Below are 24,701 nucleotides of genomic sequence, written 5' to 3'. Positions count from 1 at the left end.
CATGTGGCAGGAGAAAAAAATGGAAAATCTCCAAATGAGCTTAACTCACTCTAATATACACATAAACATAGAAAAACAGAAAACAAGTCCAAACAATGAAATAATTGCAAAAGTTTACACTGAGTGTCCAGAAGTAACATTGTAAAGATGTTATGTTCACTATTTAAGGTTTATATCATGTGGCAGGAGAAAAAAATGGAAAATCTCCAAATGAGCTTAACTCACTCTAATATACACATAAACATAGAAAAACAGAAAACAAGTCCAAACAATAATATAATTGCAACATTTTAACTGAGTGTCCAGAAGTAACATTGTAAAGATGTTATGTTCAATTTTTAAGGTTTATATCATGTGGCAGGAGAAAAAAATGGAAAATCTCCAAATGAGCTTAACTCACTCTAATATACACATAAACATAGAAAAACAGAAAACAAGTCCAAACAATGAAATAATTGCAAAAGTTTACACTGAGTGTCCAGAAGTAACATTGTAAAGATGTTATGTTCACTTTTTAAGGTTTATATCATGTGGCAGGAGAAAAAAATGGAACATCTCCAAATGAGCTTAACTCACTCCAATGCGAAGGAAACATAGAAAAACTGAGAACAAGTCCAAACAATGAAATAATTGCAAGATTTTACACTGAGTGTCCAGAAGTAACATTGTAAAGATGTTATGTTCACTTTTTAAGGTTTATATCATGTGGCAGGAGAAAAAAATGGAAAATCTCCAAATGAGCTTAACTCACTCTAATATACACATAAACATAGAAAAACAGAAAACAAGTCCAAACAATGAAATAATTGCAAAAGTTTACACTGAGTGTCCAGAAGTAACATTGTAAAGATGTTATGTTCACTATTTAAGGTTTATATCATGTGGCAGGAGAAAAAAATGGAAAATCTCCAAATGAGCTTAACTCACTCTAATATACACATAAACATAGAAAAACAGAAAACAAGTCCAAACAATGATATAATTGCAACATTTTAACTGAGTGTCCAGAAGTAACATTGTAAAGATGTTATGTTCAATTTTTAAGGTTTATATCATGTGGCAGGAGAAAAAAATGGAAAATCTCCAAATGAGCTTAACTCACTCCAATGCGAAGGAAACATAGAAAAACTGAGAACAAGTCCAAACAATGAAATAATTGCAAGATTTTACACTGAGTGTCCAGAAGTAACATTGTAAAGATGTTATGTTCACTTTTTAAGGTTTATATCATGTGGCAGGAGAAAAAAATGGAACATCTCCAAATGAGCTTAACTCACTCCAATGCGAAGGAAACATAGAAAAACTGAGAACAAGTCCAAACAATGAAATAATTGCAAGATTTTAGACTGAGTGTCCAGAAGTAACATTGTAAAGATGTAATGTTCACTTTTTAAGGTTTATATCATGTGGCAGGAGAAAAAAATGGAAAATCTCCAAATGAGCTTAACTCACTCCAATGCGAAGGAAACATAGAAAAACTGAGAACAAGTCCAAACAATGAAATAATGGCAAGATTTTACACTGAGTGTCCAGAAGTAACATTGTAAAGATGTTATGTTCACTTTTTAAGGTTTATATCATGTGGCAGGAGAAAAAAATGGAAAATCTCCAAATGAGCTTAACTCACTCTAATATACACATAAACATAGAAAAACAGAAAACAAGTCCAAACAATGAAATAATTGCAAAAGTTTACACTGAGTGTCCAGAAGTAACATTGTAAAGATGTTATGTTCACTATTTAAGGTTTATATCATGTGGCAGGAGAAAAAAATGGAAAATCTCCAAATGAGCTTAACTCACTCTAATATACACATAAACATAGAAAAACAGAAAACAAGTCCAAACAATGATATAATTGCAACATTTTAACTGAGTGTCCAGAAGTAACATTGTAAAGATGTTATGTTCACTTTTTAAGATTTATATCATGTGGCAGGAGAAAAAAATGGAAAATCTCCAAATGAGCTTAACTCACTCTAATATACACATAAACATAGAAAAACAGAAAACAAGTCCAAACAATGAGATAATTGCAACATTTTAACTGAGTGTCCAGAAGTACCATTGTAAAGATGTTATGTTCAATTTTTAAGGTTTATATCATGTGGCAGGAGAAAAAAATGGAAAATCTCCAAATGAGCTTAACTCACTCTAATATACACATAAACATAGAGAAACAGAAAACAAGTCCAAACAATGATATAATTGCAAAAGTTTACACTGAGTGTCCAGAAGTAACATTGTAAAGATGTTATGATCACTATTTAAGGTTTATATCATGTGGCAGTAGAAAAAAATGGAAAATCTCCAAATGAGCTTAACTCACTCTAATATACACATAAACATAGAAAAACAGAAAACAAGTCCAAACAATGAAATAATTGCAAAAGTTTACACTGAGTGTCCAGAAGTAACATTGTAAAGATGTTATGTTCACTTTTTAAGGTTTATTTCATGTGGCAGGAGAAAAAAATGGAAAATCTCCAAATGAGCTTATCTCAGTCTAATATACACATAAACATAGAAAAACAGAAAACAAGTCCAAACAATGAAATAATTGCAAAAGTTTACACTGAGTGTCCAGAAGTAACATTGTAAAGATGTTATGTTCACTTTTTAAGGTTTATATCATGTGGCAGGAGAAAAAAATGGAAAATCTCCAAATGAGCTTAACTCACTCTAATATACACATAAACATAGAAAAACAGAAAACAAGTCCAAACAATGAAATAATTGCAAAAGTTTACACTGAGTGTCCAGAAGTAACATTGTAAAGATGTTATGATCACTATTTAAGGTTTATATCATGTGGCAGTAGAAAAAAATGGAAAATCTCCAAATGAGCTTAACCCACTCTAATATACACATAAACATAGAAAAACAGAAAACAAGTCCAAACAATGAAATAATTGCAAAAGTTTACACTGAGTGTCCAGAAGTAACATTGTAAAGATGTTATGTTCACTTTTTAAGGTTTATTTCATGTGGCAGGAGAAAAAAATGGAAAATCTCCAAATGAGCTTATCTCAGTCTAATATACACATAAACATAGAAAAACAGAAAACAAGTCCAAACAATGAAATAATTGCAAAAGTTTACACTGAGTGTCCAGAAGTAACATTGTAAAGATGTTATGTTCACTTTTTAAGGTTTATATCATGTGGCAGGAGAAAAAAATGGAAAATCTCCAAATGAGCTTAACTCACTCTAATATACACATAAACAGAGAAAAACAGAAAACAAGTCCAAACAATGATATAATTGCAACATTTTAACTGAGTGTCCAGAAGTAACATTGTAAAGATGTTATGATCACTATTTAAGGTTTATATCATGTGGCAGTAGAAAAAAATGGAAAATCTCCAAATGAGCTTAACTCACTCTAATATACACATAAACATAGAAAAACAGAAAACAAGTCCAAACAATGAGATAATTGCAACATTTTAACTGAGTGTCCAGAAGTACCATTGTAAAGATGTTATGTTCAATTTTTAAGGTTTATATCATGTGGCAGGAGAAAAAAATGGAAAATCTCCAAATGAGCTTAACTCACTCTAATATACACATAAACATAGAGAAACAGAAAACAAGTCCAAACAATGATATAATTGCAAAAGTTTACACTGAGTGTCCAGAAGTAACATTGTAAAGATGTTATGATCACTATTTAAGGTTTATATCATGTGGCAGTAGAAAAAAATGGAAAATCTCCAAATGAGCTTAACTCACTCTAATATACACATAAACATAGAAAAACAGAAAACAAGTCCAAACAATGAAATAATTGCAAAAGTTTACACTGAGTGTCCAGAAGTAACATTGTAAAGATGTTATGTTCACTTTTTAAGGTTTATTTCATGTGGCAGGAGAAAAAAATGGAAAATCTCCAAATGAGCTTATCTCAGTCTAATATACACATAAACATAGAAAAACAGAAAACAAGTCCAAACAATGAAATAATTGCAAAAGTTTACACTGAGTGTCCAGAAGTAACATTGTAAAGATGTTATGTTAACTTTTTAAGGTTTATATCATGTGGCAGGAGAAAAAAATGGAAAATCTCCAAATGAGCTTAACTCACTCTAATATACACATAAACAGAGAAAAACAGAAAACAAGTCCAAACAATGATATAATTGCAACATTTTAACTGAGTGTCCAGAAGTAACACTGTAAAGATGTTATGTTCACTTTTTAAGGTTTATATCATGTGGCAGGAGAAAAAAATGGAAAATCTCCAAATGAGCTTAACTCACTCTAATATACACATAAACATAGAAAAACAGAAAACAAGTCCAAACAATGATATAATTGCAACATTTTAACTGAGTGTCCAGAAGTAACATTGTAAAGATGTTATGATCACTATTTAAGGTTTATATCATGTGGCAGTAGAAAAAAATGGAAAATCTCCAAATGAGCTTAACTCACTCTAATATACACATACACATAGAAAAACAGAAAACAAGTCCAAACAATGAGATAATTGCAACATTTTAACTGAGTGTCCAGAAGTACCATTGTAAAGATGTTATGTTCAATTTTTAAGGTTTATATCATGTGGCAGGAGAAAAAAATGGAAAATCTCCAAATGAGCTTAACTCACTCCAATGCGAAGGAAACATAGAAAAACTGAGAACAAATCCAAACAATGAAATAATTGCAAGATTTTGGACTGAGTGTCCAGAAGTAACATTGTAAAGATGTTATGTTCACTTTTTAAGGTTTATATCATGTGGCAGGAGAAAAAAATGGAAAATCTCCAAATGAGCTTAACTCACTCCAATGCGAAGGAAACATAGAAAAACTGAGAACAAGTCCAAACAATGAAATAATTGCAAAAGTTTACACTGAGTGTCCAGAAGTAACATTGTAAAGATGTTATGTTCACTTTTTAAGGTTTATTTCATGTGGCAGGAGAAAAAAATGGAAAATCTCCAAATGAGCTTATCTCAGTCTAATATACACATAAACATAGAAAAACAGAAAACAAGTCCAAACAATGAAATAATTGCAAAAGTTTACACTGAGTGTCCAGAAGTAACATTGTAAAGATGTTATGTTCACTTTTTAAGGTTTATATCATGTGGCAGGAGAAAAAAATGGAAAATCTCCAAATGAGCTGAACTCACTCCAATGCGAAGGAAACATAGAAAAACTGAGAACAAGTCAAAACAATGAAATAATTGCAAAATTTTACACTGAGTGTCCAGAAGTAACATTGTAAAGATGTTATGTTCACTTTTTAAGGTTTATATCATGTGGCAGGAGAAAAAAATGGAAAATCTCCAAATGAGCTTAACTCACTCTAATATACACATAAACATAGAAAAACAGAAAACAAGTCCAAACAATGATATAATTGCAAAAGTTTACACTGAGTGTCCAGAAGTAACATTGTAAAGATGTTATGATCACTATTTAAGGTTTATATCATGTGGCAGGAGAAAAAAATGGAAAATCTCCAAATGAGCTTAACTCACTCCAATGCGAAGGAAACATAGAAAAACTGAGAACAAGTCCAAACAATGAAATAATTGCAAGATTTTACACTGAGTGTCCAGAAGTAACATTGTAAAGATGTTATGTTCACTTTTTAAGGTTTATATCATGTGGCAGGAGAAAAAAATGGAAAATCTCCAAATGAGCTTAACTCACTCTAATATACACATAAACATAGAAAAACAGAAAACAAGTCCAAACAATGAAATAATTGCAAAAGTTTACACTGAGTGTCCAGAAGTAACATTGTAAAGATGTTATGTTCACTATTTAAGGTTTATATCATGTGGCAGGAGAAAAAAATGGAAAATCTCCAAATGAGCTTAACTCACTCTAATATACACATAAACATAGAAAAACAGAAAACAAGTCCAAACAATGATATAATTGCAACATTTTAACTGAGTGTCCAGAAGTAACATTGTAAAGATGTTATGTTCACTTTTTAAGGTTTATATCATGTGGCAGGAGAAAAAAATGGAAAATCTCCAAATGAGCTTAACTCACTCTAATATACACATAAACATAGAAAAACAGAAAACAAGTCCAAACAGTGATATAATTGCAAAAGTTTACACTGAGTGTCCAGAAGTAACATTGTTAAGATGCTATGATCACTATTTAAGGTTTATATCATGTGGCAGTAGAAAAAAATGGAAAATCTCCAAATGAGCTTAACTCACTCTAATATACACATAAACATAGAAAAACAGAAAACAAGTCCAAACAATGAAATAATTGCAAAAGTTTACACTGAGTGTCCAGAAGTAACATTGTAAAGATGTTATGTTCACTTTTTAAGGTTTATTTCATGTAGCAGGAGAAAAAAATGGAAAATCTCCAAATGAGCTTATCTCAGTCTAATATACACATAAACATAGAAAAACAGAAAACAAGTCCAAACAATGAAATAATTGCAAAAGTTTACACTGAGTGTCCAGAAGTAACATTGTAAAGATGTTATGTTCACTTTTTAAGGTTTATATCATGTGGCAGGAGAAAAAAATGGAAAATCTCCAAATGAGCTTAACTCACTCTAATATACACATAAACAGAGAAAAACAGAAAACAAGTCCAAACAATGATATAATTGCAACATTTTAACTGAGTGTCCAGAAGTAACATTGTAAAGATGTTATGTTCACTTTTTAAGGTTTATATCATGTGGCAGGAGAAAAAAATGGAAAATCTCCAAATGAGCTTAACTCACTCTAATATACACATAAACATAGAAAAACAGAAAACAAGTCCAAACAATGATATAATTGCAAAAGTTTACACTGAGTGTCCAGAAGTAACATTGTAAAGATGTTATGATCACTATTTAAGGTTTATATCATGTGGCAGTAGAAAAAAATGGAAAATCTCCAAATGAGCTTAACTCACTCTAATATACACATACACATAGAAAAACAGAAAACAAGTCCAAACAATGAGATAATTGCAACATTTTAACTGAGTGTCCAGAAGTACCATTGTAAAGATGTTATGTTCAATATTTAAGGTTTATATCATGTGGCAGGAGAAAAAAATGGAAAATCTCCAAATGAGCTTAACTCACTCCAATGCGAAGGAAACATAGAAAAACTGAGAACAAATCCAAACAATGAAATAATTGCAAGATTTTAGACTGAGTGTCCAGAAGTAACATTGTAAAGATGTTATGTTCACTTTTTAAGGTTTATATCATGTGGCAGGAGAAAAAAATGGAAAATCTCCAAATGAGCTTAACTCACTCCAATGCGAAGGAAACATAGAAAAACTGAGAACAAGTCCAAACAATGAAATAATTGCAAGATTTTACACTGAGTGTCCAGAAGTAACATTGTAAAGATGTTATGTTCACTATTTAAGGTTTATATCATGTGGCAGGAGAAAAAAAATGGAAAATCTCCAAATGAGCTTAACTCACTCTAATATACACATAAACATAGAAAAACAGAAAACAAGTCCAAACAATGAAATAATTGCAAAAGTTTACACTGAGTGTCCAGAAGTAACATTGTGAAGATGTTATGTTCACTATTTAAGGTTTATATCATGTGGCAGGAGAAAAAAATGGAAAATCTCCAAATGAGCTTAACTCACTCTAATATACACATAAACATAGAAAAACAGAAAACAAGTCCAAACAATGAAATAATTGCAAAAGTTTACACTGAGTGTCCAGAAGTAACATTGTAAAGATGTTATGTTCACTTTTTAAGGTTTATATCATGTGGCAGGAGAAAAAAATGGAAAATCTCCAAATGAGCTTAACTCACTCTAATATACACATAAACATAGAAAAACAGAAAACAAGTCCAAACAATGATATAATTGCAACATTTTAACTGAGTGTCCAGAAGTAACATTGTAAAGATGTTATGATCACTATTTAAGGTTTATATCATGTGGCAGTAGAAAAAAATGGAAAATCTCCAAATGAGCTTAACTCACTCTAATATACACATAAACATAGAAAAACAGAAAACAAGTCCAAACAATGAAATAATTGCAAAAGTTTACACTGAGTGTCCAGAAGTAACATTGTAAAGATGTTATGTTCACTTTTTAAGGTTTATTTCATGTGGCAGGAGAAAAAAATGGAAAATCTCCAAATGAGCTTAACTCACTCTAATATACACATAAACATAGAAAAACAGAAAACAAGTCCAAACAATGAAATAATTGCAAAAGTTTACACTGAGTGTCCAGAAGTAACATTGTAAAGATGTTATGTTCACTTTTTAAGGTTTATATCATGTGGCAGGAGAAAAAAATGGAAAATCTCCAAATGAGCTTAACTCACTCTAATATACACATAATCAGAGAAAAACAGAAAACAAGTCCAAACAATGATATAATTGCAAAAGTTTACACTGAGTGTCCAGAAGTAACATTGTAAAGATGTTATGATCACTATTTAAGGTTTATATCATGTGGCAGTAGAAAAAAATGGAAAATCTCCAAATGAGCTTAACTCACTCTAATATACACATACACATAGAAAAACAGAAAACAAGTCCAAACAATGAGATAATTGCAACATTTTAACTGAGTGTCCAGAAGTACCATTGTAAAGATGTTATGTTCAATTTTTAAGGTTTATATCATGTGGCAGGAGAAAAAAATGGAAAATCTCCAAATGAGCTTAACTCACTCCAATGCGAAGGAAACATAGAAAAACTGAGAACAAATCCAAACAATGAAATAATTGCAAGATTTTGGACTGAGTGTCCAGAAGTAACATTGTAAAGATGTTATGTTCACTTTTTAAGGTTTATATCATGTGGCAGGAGAAAAAAATGGAAAATCTCCAAATGAGCTTAACTCACTCCAATGCGAAGGAAACATAGAAAAACTGAGAACAAGTCCAAACAATGAAATAATTGCAAGATTTTACACTGAGTGTCCAGAAGTAACATTGTAAAGATGTTATGTTCACTTTTTAAGGTTTATATCATGTGGCAGGAGAAAAAAATGGAAAATCTCCAAATGAGCTTAACTCACTCTAATATACACATAAACATAGAAAAACAGAAAACAAGTCCAAACAATGAAATAATTGCAAAAGTTTACACTGAGTGTCCAGAAGTAACATTGTAAAGATGTTATGTTCACTATTTAAGGTTTATATCATGTGGCAGGAGAAAAAAATGGAAAATCTCCAAATGAGCTTAACTCACTCTAATATACACATAAACATAGAAAAACAGAAAACAAGTCCAAACAATGAAATAATTGCAAAAGTTTACACTGAGTGTCCAGAAGTAACATTGTGAAGATGTTATGTTCACTATTTAAGGTTTATATCATGTGGCAGGAGAAAAAAATGGAAAATCTCCAAATGAGCTTAACTCACTCTAATATACACATAAACATAGAAAAACAGAAAACAAGTCCAAACAATGAAATAATTGCAAAAGTTTACACTGAGTGTCCAGAAGTAACATTGTGAAGATGTTATGTTCACTATTTAAGGTTTATATCATGTGGCAGGAGAAAAAAATGGAAAATCTCCAAATGAGCTTAACTCACTCTAATATACACATAAACATAGAAAAACAGAAAACAAGTCCAAACAATTATATAATTGCAACATTTTAACTGAGTGTCCAGAAGTAACATTGTAAAGATGTTATGTCCAATTTTTAAGGTTTATATCATGTGGCAGGAGAAAAAAATGGAAAATCTCCAAATGAGCTTAACTCACTCCAATGCGAAGGAAACATAGAAAAACTGAGAACAAATCCAAACAATGAAATAATTGCAAGATTTTAGACTGAGTGTCCAGAAGTAACATTGTAAAGATGTTATGTTCACTTTTTAAGGTTTATATCATGTGGCAGGAGAAAAAAATGGAAAATCTCCAAATGAGCTTAACTCACTCCAATGCGAAGGAAACATAGAAAAACTGAGAACAAGTCCAAACAATGAAATAATTGCAAGATTTTACACTGAGTGTCCAGAAGTAACATTGTAAAGATGTTATGTTCACTTTTTAAGGTTTATATCATGTGGCAGGAGAAAAAAATGGAAAATCTCCAAATGAGCTTAACTCACTCTAATATACACATAAACATAGAAAAACAGAAAACAAGTCCAAACAATGAAATAATTGCAAAAGTTTACACTGAGTGTCCAGAAGTAACATTGTAAAGATGTTATGTTCACTATTTAAGGTTTATATCATGTGGCAGGACAAAAAAATGGAAAATCTCCAAATGAGCTTAACTCACTCTAATATACACATAAACATAGAAAAACAGAAAACAAGTCCAAACAATGATATAATTGCAACATTTTAACTGAGTGTCCAGAAGTAACATTGTAAAGATGTTATGTTCACTTTTTAAGGTTTATATCATGTGGCAGGAGAAAAAAATGGAAAATCTCCAAATGAGCTTAACTCACTCTAATATACACATAAACATAGAAAAACAGAAAACAAGTCCAAACAATGAGATAATTGCAACATTTTAACTGAGTGTCCAGAAGTACCATTGTAAAGATGTTATGTTCAATTTTTAAGGTTTATATCATGTGGCAGGAGAAAAAAATGGAAAATCTCCAAATGAGCTTAACTCACTCCAATGCGAAGGAAACATAGAAAAACTGAGAACAAATCCAAACAATGAAATAATTGCAAGATTTTAGACTGAGTGTCCAGAAGTAACATTGTAAAGATGTTATGTTCACTTTTTAAGGTTTATATCATGTGGCAGGAGAAAAAAATGGAAAATCTCCAAATGAGCTTAACTCACTCCAATGCGAAGGAAACATAGAAAAACTGAGAACAAGTCCAAACAATGAAATAATTGCAAGATTTTACACTGAGTGTCCAGAAGTAACATTGTAAAGATGTTATGTTCACTTTTTAAGGTTTATATCATGTGGCAGGAGAAAAAAATGGAAAATCTCCAAATGAGCTTAACTCACTCTAATATACACATAAACATAGAAAAACAGAAAACAAGTCCAAACAATGAAATAATTGCAAAAGTTTACACTGAGTGTCCAGAAGTAACATTGTAAAGATGTTATGTTCACTATTTAAGGTTTATATCATGTGGCAGGAGAAAAAAATGGAAAATCTCCAAATGAGCTTAACTCACTCTAATATACACATAAACATAGAAAAACAGAAAACAAGTCCAAACAATGAAATAATTGCAAAAGTTTACACTGAGTGTCCAGAAGTAACATTGTGAAGATGTTATGTTCACTATTTAAGGTTTATATCATGTGGCAGGAGAAAAAAATGGAAAATCTCCAAATGAGCTTAACTCACTCTAATATACACATAAACATAGAAAAACAGAAAACAAGTCCAAACAATGATATAATTGCAACATTTTAACTGAGTGTCCAGAAGTAACATTGTAAAGATGTTATGTTCACTTTTTAAGGTTTATATCATGTGGCAGGAGAAAAAAATGGAAAATCTCCAAATGAGCTTAACTCACTCTAATATACACATAAACATAGAAAAACAGAAAACAAGTCCAAACAATGATATAATTGCAACATTTTAACTGAGTGTCCAGAATAACCATTGTAAAGATGTTTTGTCCAATTTTTAAGGTTTATATCATGTGGCAGGAGAAAAAAATGGAAAATCTCCAAATGAGCTTAACTCACTCCAATGCGAAGGAAACATAGAAAAACTGAGAACAAATCCAAACAATGAAATAATTGCAAGATTTTAGACTGAGTGTCCAGAAGTAACATTGTAAAGATGTTATGTTCACTTTTTAAGGTTTATATCATGTGGCAGGAGAAAAAAATGGAAAATCTCCAAATGAGCTTAACTCACTCCAATGCGAAGGAAACATAGAAAAACTGAGAACAAGTCCAAACAATGAAATAATTGCAAGATTTTACACTGAGTGTCCAGAAGTAACATTGTAAAGATGTTATGTTCACTTTTTAAGGTTTATATCATGTGGCAGGAGAAAAAAATGGAAAATCTCCAAATGAGCTTAACTCACTCTAATATACACATAAACATAGAAAAACAGAAAACAAGTCCAAACAATGAAATAATTGCAAAAGTTTACACTGAGTGTCCAGAAGTAACATTGTAAAGATGTTATGTTTACTATTTAAGGTTTATATCATGTGGCAGGAGAAAAAAATGGAAAATCTCCAAATGAGCTTAACTCACTCTAATATACACATAAACATAGAAAAACAGAAAACAAGTCCAAACAATGATATAATTGCAACATTTTAACTGAGTGTCCAGAAGTAACATTGTAAAGATGTTATGTTCACTTTTTAAGGTTTATATCATGTGGCAGGAGAAAAAAATGGAAAATCTCCAAATGAGCTTAACTCACTCTAATATACACATAAACATAGAAAAACAGAAAACAAGTCCAAACAATGATATAATTGCAACATTTTAACTGAGTGTCCAGAAGTAACATTGTAAAGATGTTATGTTCACTTTTTAAGGTTTATATCATGTGGCAGGAGAAAAAAATGGAAAATCTCCAAATGAGCTTAACTCACTCTAATATACACATAAACATAGAAAAACAGAAAACAAGTCCAAACAATGAGATAATTGCAACATTTTAACTGAGTGTCCAGAAGTACCATTGTAAAGATGTTATGTTCAATTTTTTAGGTTTATATCATGTGGCAGGAGAAAAAAATGGAAAATCTCCAAATGAGCTTAACTCACTCCAATGCGAAGGAAACATAGAAAAACTGAGAACAAATCCAAACAATGAAATAATTGCAAGATTTTAGACTGAGTGTCCAGAAGTAACATTGTAAAGATGTTATGTTCACTTTTTAAGGTTTATATCATGTGGCAGGAGAAAAAAATGGAAAATCTCCAAATGAGCTTAACTCACTCCAATGCGAAGGAAACATAGAAAAACTGAGAACAAGTCCAAACAATGAAATAATTGCAAGATTTTACACTGAGTGTCCAGAAGTAACATTGTAAAGATGTTATGTTCACTTTTTAAGGTTTATATCATGTGGCAGGAGAAAAAAATGGAAAATCTCCAAATGAGCTTTACTCACTCTAATATACACATAAACATAGAAAAACAGAAAACAAGTCCAAACAATGAAATAATTGCAAAAGTTTACACTGAGTGTCCAGAAGTAACATTGTAAAGATGTTATGTTCACTATTTAAGGTTTATATCATGTGGCAGGAGAAAAAAATGGAAAATCTCCAAATGAGCTTAACTCACTCTAATATACACATAAACATAGAAAAACAGAAAACAAGTCCAAACAATGATATAATTGCAACATTTTAACTGAGTGTCCAGAAGTAACATTGTAAAGATGTTATGTTCACTTTTTAAGGTTTATATCATGTGGCAGGAGAAAAAAATGGAAAATCTCCAAATGAGCTTAACTCACTCTAATATACACATAAACATAGAAAAACAGAAAACAAGTCCAAACAATGAGATAATTGCAACATTTTAACTGAGTGTCCAGAAGTAACATTGTAAAGATGTTATGTTCACTTTTTAAGGTTTATATCATGTGGCAGGAGAAAAAAATGGAAAATCTCCAAATGAGCTTAACTCACTCTAATATACACATAAACATAGAAAAACAGAAAACAAGTCCAAACAATGAGATAATTGCAACATTTTAACTGAGTGTCCAGAAGTACCATTGTAAAGATGTTATGTTCAATTTTTTAGGTTTATATCATGTGGCAGGAGAAAAAAATGGAAAATCTCCAAATGAGCTTAACTCACTCCAATGCGAAGGAAACATAGAAAAACTGAGAACAAATCCAAACAATGAAATAATTGCAAGATTTTACACTGAGTGTCCAGAAGTAACATTGTAAAGATGTTATGTTCACTTTTTAAGGTTTATATCATGTGGCAGGAGAAAAAAATGGAAAATCTCCAAATGAGCTTAACTCACTCTAATATACACATAAACATAGAAAAACAGAAAACAAGTCCAAACAATGAAATAATTGCAAAAGATTACACTGAGTGTCCAGAAGTAACATTGTAAAGATGTTATGTTCACTATTTAAGGTTTATATCATGTGGCAGGAGAAAAAAATGGAAGATCTCCAAATGAGCTTAACTCACTCTAATATACACATAAACATAGAAAAACAGAAAACAAGTCCAAACAATGATATAATTGCAACATTTTAACTGAGTGTCCAGAAGTAACATTGTAAAGATGTTATGTTCACTTTTTAAGGTTAATATCATGTGGCAGGAGAAAAAAATGGAAAATCTCCAAATGAGCTTAACTCACTCCAATATACACATAAACATAGAAAAACAGAAAACAAGTCCAAACAATGAGATAATTGCAACATTTTAACTGAGTGTCCAGAAGTACCATTGTAAAGATGTTATGTTCAATTTTTAAGGTTTATATCATGTGGCAGGAGAAAAAAATGGAAAATCTCCAAATGAGCTTAACTCACTCCAATGCGAAGGAAACATAGAAAAACTGAGAACAAATCCAAACAATGAAATAATTGCAAGATTTTAGACTGAGTGTCCAGAAGTAACATTGTAAAGATGTTATGTTCAATTTTTAAGGTTTATATCATGTGGCAGGAGAAAAAAATGGAAAATCTCCAAATGAGCTTAACTCACTCCAATGCGAAGGAAACATAGAAAAACTGAGAACAAGTCCAAACAATGAAATAATTGCAAGATTTTACACTGAGTGTCCAGAAGTAACATTGTAAAGATGTTATGTTCACTTTTTAAGGTTTATATCATGTGGCAGGAGAAAAAAATGGAAAATCTCCAAATGAGCTTAACTCACTCTAATATACACATAAACATAGAAAAACAGAAAACAAGTCCAAACAATGAAATAATTGCAAAAGTTTACACTGAGTGTCCAGAAGTAACATTGTAAAGATGTTATGTTCACTATTTAAGGTTTATATCATGTGGCAGGAGAAAAAAATGGAAAATCTCCAAATGAGCTTAACTCACTCTAATATACACATAAACATAGAAAAACAGAAAACAAGTCCAAACAATGATATAATTGCAACATTTTAACTGAGTGTCCAGAAGTAACATTGTAAAGATGTTATGTTCACTTTTTAAGGTTTATATCATGTGGCAGGAGAAAAAAATGGAAAATCTCCAAATGAGCTTAACTCACTCTAATATACACATAAACATAGAAAAACAGAAAACAAGTCCAAACAATGAGATAATTGCAACATTTTAACTGAGTGTCCAGAAGTAACATTGTAAAGATGTTATGTTCACTTTTTAAGGTTTATATCATGTGGCAGGAGAAAAAAATGGAAAATCTCCAAATGAGCTTAACTCACTCTAATATACACATAAACATAGAAAAACAGAAAACAAGTCCAAACAATGAGATAATTGCAACATTTTAACTGAGTGTCCAGAAGTAACATTGTAAAGATGTTATGTTCAATTTTTTAGGTTTATATCATGTGGCAGGAGAAAAAAATGGAAAATCTCCAAATGAGCTTAACTCACTCCAATGCGAAGGAAACATAGAAAAACTGAGAACAAGTCCAAACAATGAAATAATTGCAAGATTTTACACTGAGTGTCCAGAAGTAACATTGTAAAGATGTTATGTTCACTTTTTAAGGTTTATATCATGTGGCAGGAGAAAAAAATGGAACATCTCCAAATGAGCTTAACTCACTCCAATGCGAAGGAAACATAGAAAAACTGAGAACAAGTCCAAACAATGAAATAATTGCAAGATTTTACACTGAGTGTCCAGAAGTAACATTGTAAAGATGTTATGTTCACTTTTTAAGGTTTATATCATGTGGCAGGAGAAAAAAATGGAAAATCTCCAAATGAGCTTAACTCACTCCAATGCGAAGGAAACATAGAAAAACTGAGAACAAGTCCAAACAATGAAATAATTGCAAGATTTTACACTGAGTGTCCAGAAGTAACATTGTAAAGATGTTATGTTCACTTTTTAAGGTTTATATCATGTGGCAGGAGAAAAAAATGGAAAATCTCCAAATGAGCTTAACTCACTCTAATATACACATAAACATAGAAAAACAGAAAACAAGTCCAAACAATGAAATAATTGCAAAAGTTTACACTGAGTGTCCAGAAGTAACATTGTAAAGATGTTATGTTCACTATTTAAGGTTTATATCATGTGGCAGGAGAAAAAAATGGAAAATCTCCAAATGAGCTTAACTCACTCTAATATACACATAAACATAGAAAAACAGAAAACAAGTCCAAACAATGATATAATTGCAACATTTTAACTGAGTGTCCAGAAGTAACATTGTAAAGATGTTATGTTCAATTTTTAAGGTTTATATCATGTGGCAGGAGAAAAAAATGGAAAATCTCCAAATGAGCTTAACTCACTCCAATGCGAAGGAAACATAGAAAAACTGAGAACAAGTCCAAACAATGAAATAATTGCAAGATTTTACACTGAGTGTCCAGAAGTAACATTGTAAAGATGTTATGTTCACTTTCTAAGGTTTATATCATGTGGCAGGAGAAAAAAATGGAAAATCTCCAAATGAGCTTAACTCACTCCAATGCGAAGGAAACATAGAAAAACTGAGAACAAGTCCAAACAATGAAATAATTGCAAGATTTTACACTGAGTGTCCAGAAGTAACATTGTAAAGATGTTATGTTCACTTTTTAAGGTTTATATCATGTGGCAGGAGAAAAAAATGGAAAATCTCCAAATGAGCTTAACTCACTCTAATATACACATAAACATAGAAAAACAGAAAACAAGTCCAAACAATGAAATAATTGCAAAAGTTTACACTGAGTGTCCAGAAGTAACATTGTAAAGATGTTATGTTCACTATTTAAGGTTTATATCATGTGGCAGGAGAAAAAAATGGAAAATCTCCAAATGAGCTTAACTCACTCTAATATACACATAAACATAGAAAAACAGAAAATAAGTCCAAACAATGATATAATTGCAACATTTTAACTGAGTGTCCAGAAGTAACATTGTAAAGATGTTATGTTCACTTTTTAAGGTTTATATCATGTGGCAGGAGAAAAAAATGGAAAATCTCCAAATGAGCTTAACTCACTCTAATATACACATAAACATAGAAAAACAGAAAACAAGTCCAAACAATGAGATAATTGCAACATTTTAACTGAGTGTCCAGAAGTAACATTGTAAAGATGTTATGTTCACTTTTTAAGGTTTATATCATGTGGCAGGAGAAAAAAATGGAAAATCTCCAAATGAGCTTAACTCACTCCAATATACACATAAACATAGAAAAACAGAAAACAAGTCCAAACAATGAGATAATTGCAACATTTTAACTGAGTGTCCAGAAGTACCATTGTAAAGATGTTATGTTCAATTTTTTAGGTTTATATCATGTGGCAGGAGAAAAAAATGGAAAATCTCCAAATGAGCTTAACTCACTCCAATGCGAAGGAAACATAGAAAAACTGAGAACAAGTCCAAACAATGAAATAATTGCAAGATTTTACACTGAGTGTCCAGAAGTAACATTGTAAAGATGTTATGTTCACTTTTTAAGGTTTATATCATTTGGCAGGAGAAAAAAATGGAACATCTCCAAATGAGCTTAACTCACTCCAATGCGAAGGAAACATAGAAAAACTGAGAACAAGTCCAAACAATGAAATAATTGCAAGATTTTACACTGAGTGTCCAGAAGTAACATTGTAAAGATGTTATGTTCACTTTTTAAGGTTTATATCATGTGGCAGGAGAAAAAAATGGAAAATCTCCAAATGAGCTTAACTCACTCCAATGCGAAGGAAACATAGAAAAACTGAGAACAAGTCCAAACAATGAAATAATTGCAAGATTTTACACTGAGTGTCCAGAAGTAACATTGTAAAGATGTTATGTTCACTTTTTAAGGTTTATATCATGTGGCAGGAGAAAAAAATGGAAAATCTCCAAATGAGCTTAACTCACTCTAATATACACATAAACATAGAAAAACAGAAAACAAGTCCAAACAATGAAATAATTGCAAAAGTTTACACTGAGTGTCCAGAAGTAACATTGTAAAGATGTTATGTTCACTATTTAAGGTTTATATCATGTGGCAGGAGAAAAAAATGGAAAATCTCCAAATGAGCTTAACTCACTCTAATATACACATAAACATAGAAAAACAGAAAACAAGTCCAAACAATGATATAATTGCAACATTTTAACTGAGTGTCCAGAAGTAACATTGTAAAGATGTTATGTTCAATTTTTAAGGTTTATATCATGTGGCAGGAGAAAAAAATGGAAAATCTCCAAATGAGCTTAACTCACTCCAATGCGAAGGAAACATAGAAAAACTGAGAACAAGTCCAAACAATGAAATAATTGCAAGATTTTACACTGAGTGTCCAGAAGTAACATTGTAAAGATGTTATGTTCACTTTTTAAGGTTTATATCATGTGGCAGGAGAAAAAAATGGAACATCTCCAAATGAGCTTAACTCACTCCAATGCGAAGGAAACATAGAAAAACTGAGAACAAGTCCAAACAATGAAATAATTGCAAGATTTTACACTGAGTGTCCAGAAGTAACATTGTAAAGATGTTATGTTCACTTTTTAAGGTTTATATCATGTGGCAGGAGAAAAAAATGGAAAATCTCCAAATGAGCTTAACTCACTCTAATATACACATAAACATAGAAAAACAGAAAACAAGTCCAAACAATGAAATAATTGCAAAAGTTTACACTGAGTGTCCAGAAGTAACATTGTAAAGATGTTATGTTCACTATTTAAGGTTTATATCATGTGGCAGGAGAAAAAAATGGAAAATCTCCAAATGAGCTTAACTCACTCTAATATACACATAAACATAGAAAAACAGAAAACAAGTCCAAACAATGATATAATTGCAACATTTTAACTGAGTGTCCAGAAGTAACATTGTAAAGATGTTATGTTCAATTTTTAAGGTTTATATCATGTGGCAGGAGAAAAAAATGGAAAATCTCCAAATGAGCTTAACTCACTCCAATGCGAAGGAAACATAGAAAAACTGAGAACAAGTCCAAACAATGAAATAATTGCAAGATTTTACACTGAGTGTCCAGAAGTAACATTGTAAAGATGTTATGTTCACTTTTTAAGGTTTATATCATGTGGCAGGAGAAAAAAATGGAACATCTCCAAATGAGCTTAACTCACTCCAATGCGAAGGAAACATAGAAAAACTGAGAACAAGTCCAAACAATGAAATAATTGCAAGATTTTACACTGAGTGTCCAGAAGTAACATTGTAAAGATGTTATGTTCACTTTTTAAGGTTTATTTCATGTGGCAGGAGAAAAAAATGGAAAATCTCCAAATGAGCTTATCTCAGTCTAATATACACATAAACATAGAAAAACAGAAAACAAGTCCAAACAATGAAATAATTGCAAAAGTTTACACTGAGTGTCCAGAAGTAACATTGTAAAGATGTTATGTTCACTTTTTAAGGTTTATATCATGTGGCAGGAGAAAAAAATGGAAAATCTCCAAATGAGCTTAACTCACTCCAATGCGAAGGAAACATAGAAAAACTGAGAACAAGTCAAAACAATGAAATAATTGCAAAATTTTACACTGAGTGTCCAGAAGTAACATTGTAAAGATGTTATGTTCACTTTTTAAGGTTTATATCATGTGGCAGGAGAAAAAAATGGAAAATCTCCAAATGAGCTTAACTCACTCCAATGCGAAGGAAACATAGAAAAACTGAGAACAAGTCCAAACAATGAAATAATTGCAAGATTTTACACTGAGTGTCCAGAAGTAACATTGTAAAGATGTTATGTTCACTTTTTAAGGTTTATATCATGTGGCAGGAGAAAAAAATGGAAAATCTCCAAATGAGCTTAACTCACTCTAATATACACATAAACATAGAAAAACAGAAAACAAGTCCAAACAATGAAATAATTGCAAAAGTTTACACTGAGTGTCCAGAAGTAACATTGTAAAGATGTTATGTTCACTATTTAAGGTTTATATCATGTGGCAGGAGAAAAAAATGGAAAATCTCCAAATGAGCTTAACTCGCTCTAATATACACATAAACATAGAAAAACAGAAAACAAGTCCAAACAATGAAATAATTGCAAAAGTTTACACTGAGTGTCCAGAAGTAACATTGTAAAGATGTTATGTTCACTTTTTAAGGTTTATTTCATGTGGCAGGAGAAAAAAATGGAAAATCTCCAAATGAGCTTATCTCAGTCTAATATACACATAAACATAGAAAAACAGAAAACAAGTCCAAACAATGAAATAATTGCAAAAGTTTACACTGAGTGTCCAGAAGTAACATTGTAAAGATGTTATGTTCACTTTTTAAGGTTTATATCATGTGGCAGGAGAAAAAAATGGAAAATCTCCAAATGAGCTTAACTCACTCTAATATACACATAAACAGAGAAAAACAGAAAACAAGTCCAAACAATGATATAATTGCAACATTTTAACTGAGTGTCCAGAAGTAACATTGTAAAGATGTTATGTTCACTTTTTAAGGTTTATATCATGTGGCAGGAGAAAAAAATGGAAAATCTCCAAATGAGCTTAACTCACTCTAATATACACATAAACATAGAAAAACAGAAAACAAGTCCAAACAATGATATAATTGCAAAAGTTTACACTGAGTGTCCAGAAGTAACATTGTAAAGATGTTATGATCACTATTTAAGGTTTATATCATGTGGCAGTAGAAAAAAATGGAAAATCTCCAAATGAGCTTAACTCACTCTAATATACACATACACATAGAAAAACAGAAAACAAGTCCAAACAATGAGATAATTGCAACATTTTAACTGAGTGTCCAGAAGTACCATTGTAAAGATGTTATGTTCAATTTTTAAGGTTTATATCATGTGGCAGGAGAAAAAAATGGAAAATCTCCAAATGAGCTTAACTCACTCCAATGCGAAGGAAACATAGAAAAACTGAGAACAAATCCAAACAATGAAATAATTGCAAGATTTTAGACTGAGTGTCCAGAAGTAACATTGTAAAGATGTTATGTTCACTTTTTAAGGTTTATATCATGTGGCAGGAGAAAAAAATGGAAAATCTCCAAATGAGCTTAACTCACTCCAATGCGAAGGAAACATAGAAAAACTGAGAACAAGTCCAAACAATGAAATAATTGCAAGATTTTACACTGAGTGTCCAGAAGTAACATTGTAAAGATGTTATGTTCACTTTTTAAGGTTTATATCATGTGGCAGGAGAAAAAAATGGAAAATCTCCAAATGAGCTTAACTCACTCTAATATACACATAAACATTGAAATACAGAAAACAAGTCCAAACAATGAAATAATTGCAAAAGTTTACACTGAGTGTCCAGAAGTAACATTGTAAAGATGTTATGTTCACTATTTAAGGTTTATATCATGTGGCAGGAGAAAAAAATGGAAAATCTCCAAATGAGCTTAACTCACTCTAATATACACATAAACATAGAAAAACAGAAAACAAGTCCAAACAATGAAATAATTGCAAAAGTTTACACTGAGTGTCCAGAAGTAACATTGTGAAGATGTTATGTTCACTATTTAAGGTTTATATCATGTGGCAGGAGAAAAAAATGGAAAATCTCCAAATGAGCTTAACTCACTCTAATATACACATAAACATAGAAAAACAGAAAACAAGTCCAAACAATGATATAATTGCAACATTTTAACTGAGTGTCCAGAAGTAACATTGTAAAGATGTTATGATCACTATTTAAGGTTTATATCATGTGGCAGTAGAAAAAAATGGAAAATCTCCAAATGAGCTTAACTCACTCTAATATACACATAAACATAGAAAAACAGAAAACAAGTCCAAACAATGAAATAATTGCAAAAGTTTACACTGAGTGTCCAGAAGTAACATTGTAAAGATGTTATGTTCACTTTTTAAGGTTTATTTCATGTGGCAGGAGAAAAAAATGGAAAATCTCCAAATGAGCTTATCTCAGTCTAATATACACATAAACATAGAAAAACAGAAAACAAGTCCAAACAATGAAATAATTGCAAAAGTTTACACTGAGTGTCCAGAAGTAACATTGTAAAGATGTTATGTTCACTTTTTAAGGTTTATATCATGTGGCAGGAGAAAAAAATGGAAAATCTCCAAATGAGCTTAACTCACTCTAATATACACATAAACAGAGAAAAACAGAAAACAAGTCCAAACAATGATATAATTGCAACATTTTAACTGAGTGTCCAGAAGTAACATTGTAAAGATGTTATGTTCACTTTTTAAGGTTTATATCATGTGGCAGGAGAAAAAAATGGAAAATCTCCAAATGAGCTTAACTCACTCTAATATACACATAAACATAGAAAAACAGAAAACAAGTCCAAACAATGATATAATTGCAAAAGTTTACACTGAGTGTCCAGAAGTAACATTGTAAAGATGTTATGATCACTATTTAAGGTTTATATCATGTGGCAGTAGAAAAAAATGGAAAATCTCCAAATGAGCTTAACTCACTCTAATATACACATACACATAGAAAAACAGAAAACAAGTCCAAACAATGAGATAATTGCAACATTTTAACTGAGTGTCCAGAAGTACCATTGTAAAGATGTTATGTTCAATTTTTAAGGTTTATATCATGTGGCAGGAGAAAAAAATGGAAAATCTCCAAATGAACTTAACTCACTCCAATGCGAAGGAAACATAGAAAAACTGAGAACAAGTCCAAACAATGAAATAATTGCAAGATTTTACACTGAGTGTCCAGAAGTAACATTGTAAAGATGTTATGTTCACTTTTTAAGGTTTATATCATGTGGCAGGAGAAAAAAATGGAAAATCTCCAAATGAGCTTAACTCACTCTAATATACACATAAACATAGAAAAACAGAAAACAAGTCCAAACAATGAAATAATTGCAAAAGTTTACACTGAGTGTCCAGAAGTAAGATTGTAAAGATGTTATGTTCACCTTTTTAAGGTTTATATCATGTGGCAGGAGAAAAAAATGGAAAATCTCCAAATGAGCTTAACTCACTCCAATGCGAAGGAAACATAGAAAAACTGAGAACAAGTCCAAACAATGAAATAATTGCAAGATTTTACACTGAGTGTCCAGAAGTAACATTGTAAAGATGTTATGTTCACTTTTTAAGGTTTATATCATGTGGCAGGAGAAAAAAATGGAAAATCTCCAAATGAGCTTAACTCACTCTAATATACACATAAACATAGAAAAACAGAAAACAAGTCCAAACAATGAAATAATTGCAAAAGTTTACACTGAGTGTCCAGAAGTAACATTGTAAAGATGTTATGTTCACTATTTAAGGTTTATATCATGTGGCAGGAGAAAAAAATGGAAAATCTCCAAATGAGCTTAACTCACTCTAATATACACATAAACATAGAAAAACAGAAAACAAGTCCAAACAATGAAATAATTGCAAAAGTTTACACTGAGTGTCCAGAAGTAACATTGTGAAGATGTTATGTTCACTATTTAAGGTTTATATCATGTGGCAGGAGAAAAAAATGGAAAATCTCCAAATGAGCTTAACTCACTCTAATATACACATAAACATAGAAAAACAGAAAACAAGTCCAAACAATTATATAATTGCAACATTTTAACTGAGTGTCCAGAAGTAACATTGTAAAGATGTTATGTTCACTTTTTAAGGTTTATATCATGTGGCAGGAGAAAAAAATGGAAAATCTCCAAATGAGCTTAACTCACTCTAATATACACATAAACATAGAAAAACAGAAAACAAGTCCAAACAATGATATAATTGCAACATTTTAACTGAGTGTCCAGAAGTAACATTGTAAAGATGTTATGTTCACTTTTTAAGGTTTATATCATGTGGCAGGAGAAAAAAATGGAAAATCTCCAAATGAGCTTAACTCACTCTAATATACACATAAACATAGAAAAACAGAAAACAAGTCCAAACAATGATATAATTGCAAAAGTTTACACTGAGTGTCCAGAAGTAACATTGTAAAGATGTTATGATCACTATTTAAGGTTTATATCATGTGGCAGTAGAAAAAAATGGAAAATCTCCAAATGAGCTTAACTCACTCTAATATACACATACACATAGAAAAACAGAAAACAAGTCCAAACAATGAAATAATTGCAAAAGTTTACACTGAGTGTCCAGAAGTAACATTGTAAAGATGTTATGTTCACTTTTTAAGGTTTATATCATGTGGCAGGAGAAAAAAATGGAAAATCTCCAAATGAGCTTAACTCACTCCAATGCGAAGGAAACATAGAAAAACTGAGAACAAGTCCAAACAATGAAATAATTGCAAGATTTTACACTGAGTGTCCAGAAGAAACATTGTAAAGATGTTATGTTCACTTTTTAAGGTTTATATCATGTGGCAGGAGAAAAAAATGGAAAATCTCCAAATGAGCTTAACTCACTCTAATATACACATAAACATAGAAAAACAGAAAACAAGTCCAAACAATGAAATAATTGCAAAAGTTTACACTGAGTGTCCAGAAGTAACATTGTAAAGATGTTATGTTCACTATTTAAGGTTTATATCATGTGGCAGGAGAAAAAAATGGAAAATCTCCAAATGAGCTTAACTCACTCTAATATACACATGAACATAGAAAAACAGAAAACAAGTCCAAACAATGATATAATTGCAACATTTTAACTGAGTGTCCAGAAGTAACATTGTAA

This window comes from Microchirus variegatus, assembly GCF_963457635.1.
Source record: "Microchirus variegatus genome assembly, chromosome: 11".
Classification (NCBI taxonomy): Eukaryota; Metazoa; Chordata; class Actinopteri; order Pleuronectiformes; family Soleidae; genus Microchirus; species Microchirus variegatus.
This window is presented reverse-complemented; position numbering follows the sequence as displayed.